Source organism: Notolabrus celidotus, chromosome 10 (genome assembly GCF_009762535.1).
Source record: "Notolabrus celidotus isolate fNotCel1 chromosome 10, fNotCel1.pri, whole genome shotgun sequence".
Taxonomy (NCBI): Eukaryota; Metazoa; Chordata; class Actinopteri; order Labriformes; family Labridae; genus Notolabrus; species Notolabrus celidotus.
This window is the reverse complement of record NC_048281.1, coordinates 23,234,793-23,239,830: the sequence shown is the minus strand read 5'-3', so window position 1 is coordinate 23,239,830 and position 5,038 is coordinate 23,234,793.

Below are 5,038 nucleotides of genomic sequence, written 5' to 3'. Positions count from 1 at the left end.
GTTTGACGACTATAAAAGTGCATTGCTTGGGAACATCCCTACAAACAGAAAAGACATATTGATTAATGTTGTGGCTCTCTTGTACATTTGGGTCATTTCGATCATATGTTATAATAAAACATTATTTTTTAGCAAGGAGCTATTGGTTGCACTGTGCTTGGCTCAAACTACAGGACATGTAACCAAATGTGCTCTGTAGCAAATTATGGTTCATTACAAGCTAAACCAATGCAATGACACCATTTACCATTCTTGTGCACTTGTTTGCTATCCTGTTGCAAATAAATGTCAATTCTGTAGTTTTTGTTTCAAGTTCAACCTTTGCATACCAATTCCTTAAAATGTCTGTTTATTTTGTTAGAGCACCATGTCCACTATATTATATCATATATCATCATAATGGAAATGTTGACTCAACCTAATTTTTGGTCAACCTAGAAACAGACAAAAAGGTGTTAGCCTCCTGGCAAACAGCAACATCACATCTATCTATCAGCTCAGCTACACACCTAACAATGCAAATTTATATCCAGAACAGATAAGTTATAAAAAAGAAATAGCCTTTACAGTGTGAACGAATAAGTGAATGAGCTATTCAGACCAAAACAGATTTGTGTACCTTCTTGGGACACCTTGATGAACTGAAGTTTTTTGCACTTCCGCATTAGCTTCAGTTTTCAAAACAAGAGGTTGCTGCTTGTTTTGCATCACTGACAGTTCAGCACCAGCAAATAGAGGGGATATATACGTGTTGGCAGATCTCAAGAGACTGTGCTTCTGAGACGGAGACAGTTTGGACAAGGTTAATTTTCTCCCCATTTGTTGATCTAATAAAAGCATTTTCAGAATCAGATACGTGTCATGGGAAAAATCAGTATAATATCTACATTGCAGACAATGTGGTGACGGATAAATTATTTCTTCCTACTAACAAACAAAGGAGTCAGTTTAAAAATGCTTCTATGCTCTATCTTCAGGGGCTACTAAGAGGATAATCCAATTATATGGGGGGGTTAGCAGAATAATAAACATGCATACAGTAAATGTGCACCCTCTTCCTTTAATAAGGTATTTATCGAATACCTTCTGCCCGTTCGCTATAAGTTTTACTAACACTTCTATGAACTACAACAAAGTAAAGAATCTACTACCTAGCCAAATTGTTTTATTTGCCATTAGGATATCCAAACTTTTAGTTTTTTAACATGTCACCACCACTAAGCTGATTTGTCATCACTGCATCTGGCTGTGAACCATACTCAGGCAAATTTGTTCCCTAAATACCAGCTTGATCCGGCTGCCGCCCAAACTGCCATCCTCCCCCTCCAGAGACTGCAGCACCTGTTGACTGCGTCCTTATCATCCACAAGCAGAACTCGCTCCAAACACACCTGCCCCTGGTTGTCAGTGACATTTCTGTGGAAGATTAGAAGACCTCTTATTGAAACAAATAGTCACACTTGGATTAGATGAACAGACTTTCATTAGAGTGCATTACAATCCAAACGACTGTGAGAGTTTTGGCAAGTTCCAACAGAGATACCGCTGAGTTATGGGCACTTAAAGTGCTGAACGTATGTGATGGAAGGATGTCATTGTGTAGGGGAAAAAAAACCCAGATCATTGAAGGAGCAGTGTGGCAGAGAGAGGAATCATTAAACACAACCAGTAATCGTTTTCTAGTCTGTATGGAGAGGAGAGAGGAGTGGCAGGAGCATAAATAACCAGAATGAGTGAGGACTTGTCTACTTATAAAGGCCACCTCATTGTTATGATTCAACATGACTGATTACCTGCGATAAAGTGAGAACAGTCCCTGATGTGTGGCACAGACATGGTTATCTATCTGACAATCTGTGGAACAGAAGATTGCAGTGCACAATTTGGTTGAATCCAATTTACAAATCACATCTCATTGATCAAAACTGGTCTTCGCCAGCAAGGGACATGCGGTCAGGGGAGGCAGGTGAGGCAGAGCACACAGGTTCACGTTGCTGCCGTTCTTCTACGCAGAGGCATAGCGCTGCAATTTCAAAATCAAGTGCACAGCTGCAGTCCGTTCATTCTAAAATTTTGCTCCAATTGAAAGCCAAACACGGAACATATTATATCGAACCTTAAAAATTTCCCAAAACTGGACTACCAATCGAAACGGGATCTAATTAATAAAGGAAAACCAACACCGGCGCTTAAAGATCTGCTTCAAACATCAGGTCAGAAAATAACCCACTCCTTTCAAACCGAGCTGTTTGGCTCATAATGTGTAAATCTGACTCTAATCTCAGTGCCTCACCAGCTATGAACCTCACCGCACGTTACTGCCGCCAGCCATGCCATAAAGTTTGAGTCCAATTTTCAAGTTTTTGAGATATCTCAGTTGTCTGTGTTGTTTCAGTCTTAAAGATTTTTGCTGCTCATGCAAGATACACATTTTTGAATCTAACTGAAGTTGCCAAATATTTATATTTAGCTGTAAAAGCCTCTACATCCATGTTTTTTTTGTAATTTTCACCACTTGGAGCAGTCAAAATTGCTTCTAAAGTTCCTCTTTGTAGTATCGAGAGGTTATAACAGCTGCCATAAGTGGATATCAAAAATCTTTTCTGTGTACAATTGAAACTCTGTGGTGGCATACTCCAACAGGGAAGTACTTTTTTTTTTTTTATTTATGTGTGGCTGATCTTTTCTTTTTAGGAGCGATTTTCCTTAGAAAAAGGGAGTTGGAGTATGCATGCTCTTTTACAGAAAAATGCTGCTTCAAACACTGTTGTAATATATACAGCTAGTTCAAGCTAGCTGATCCAACCCATACTTGAACCTTGACTGTGGCGATTAAGTTACTTGCAGACTTCATGTATATAGAATTTTGCCAGGAGGTCAAACTGCAGTCATTGATAACCTAACTTCTTGTGGAAAGAAGTGCAAGCTTCATACAAATCAATTTATGACAACATTTTATCACAAAGAAGTGGCTAACATGTTAGCAAACCAGCTGCCAGAAACAGAGCTATGATTGTGAGCGAATAAATCTTTCAAGTCTACTCTTCGCTGCAACTTTTATCTCTGTTTTGGTCCCCACCATTTGCTCAGGGTTTATCTTGAGCAGTCTCATTCTCCTCTATTTCTCTACACTAGCTATGGTCCAAACTTGTATGTCCTCTCTTTTGTGCAGAGCAGGTAGTTATCAGTTGGTTTATGTGATCATAAACAGCTGGATGGGTTTTTTAATACAATTTAATCATCCCTTTAACTGACATTCAAATGTGCATCTGAACAAATAATGCATCAACCAAATCAATTTCCCTGATGCATTATTTTCTCAAATGTGTGATTTTAAATGAGAAATTATCAGCCTTCATAATGTCTGACAGACATGAAACAACAACTATTCACTGCAATTTTTTAGCCCAATTTTGGTCCCCACCATTTCTCAGGGTTTATCTTGAGCAGTCTCATTCTCTTCTAGTTCTCCACACTAGCTATGGTTCAACCTTGTCTGTCCTCTCTTTTGTGCAGAGCAGGTAGTTAACAGCTTGTTTATGTGATCATAAACAGCTGGATGGATTTTTTAATACAATCTAATCGTCCCTTCAACGGACATTCAAATGTGCATTTGAACAAATAATGCATCCACCAAATCAGTTTCTCTGATGCATGATTTTCTTAAATGTGGGATTTTAAATAAGAAATTATCAGCCTTCATCATTCCTGACCGATGAATACATGTTAGATATAACATGAAACGTGTGAGTGAGGATCCCAGATGTGACATTTATAAACTGAGAGCATTTAGATTAACCTTCAGTGTTTGTGTTCACACTGACATTTATGCACACATAAGTTGAATACTAATAAGGAATCCACCTGCTACCCACTGCATATCTGTCATCACAGTTATTTTCATAGCGAGCTGTTTTTTTCCATTGCAAACGCTTGTTCTTTGATTTGGCATTGTTTTGTAATTAGATAAAAGTAAGTTCATGATTAACAGTTTAAGCTTAAATTCTCTGATGATGTTTGTGTATGTGTGTTTGTTGCATCTGAACATATTGGGGTGGATTGGGGAGCAAATCATAACGTCAAAGAGCCTCTGTCACACTGCAGGGAAATCAACCGCTCACAGCTCGTTCCAAGTGCAACTCATAAACAACAACACAGGCTGTGCAACAGAATTTCTCTGTGTGAGAAATTCTGCTAGCAGGGAATAATCACCACTGTTTACTGCAGGAAAAACTATAAATCATTGAACAATGTCTGTTTTAACAGGATTGAGAGGTCAATTTGAGAAGAAGCTTACTTTTTCTACCATGTCACTTGAGTTATGTGAGAACTCATAATTTATAAGTTTCCTTTTTTTTGTTTTTTGCATAACACCAAGAGAGGTACAAACTGAATAAGTTATGTCTTCCTGTAGCTTAGCCGCCTGCAGTAATGCATAACTTTGATTTATATTTCAAACACAAAGAGATCAGAGCCCACAATAAAGCCCAAAAGCTGCAGGCGAATCCAAATACTTCCAAAAAATGCTCACAAAGGCAGCCCATACATCAATTAGCAGTGAGACTGACAGCATTGTGCTTTGCTGCACTCAGTGAAATATGCTCATCCCTTCAGCCTGGCAGGGTTTGAGGTTGTAACACAATTAGTGCCATGTGAGCAGGGGAGCCGGAGTCAGGCACGCTAGACAGGGTCTGATGAACAGAGACCTTTGAAACCCAGCTGCCATTATGTAGCCTGCAGGTGAAATCAACAGAGACCGCATGTCACTGAGCAGTCACTGAACTTCTTCTTCTTCCAAACTTTTGACTCTTGCTGCCTCCTTTTAAATCATTAAGAAGCTGCAGTGTCAAACAATATATACACTGTAACAAGATCATAAAAGTAAGACTTTCTGTTAGTAAAAGCTATTTTGAAATAGAATTAAAATTAACACATGGCCTTTTGCTTAAACCTCCACTCATACTGAATGTCAGATTTAATCATTTGAATCGTATTTTCTTTGTGTCATCGCCAAACATTATTTACTTACCGCACTGAT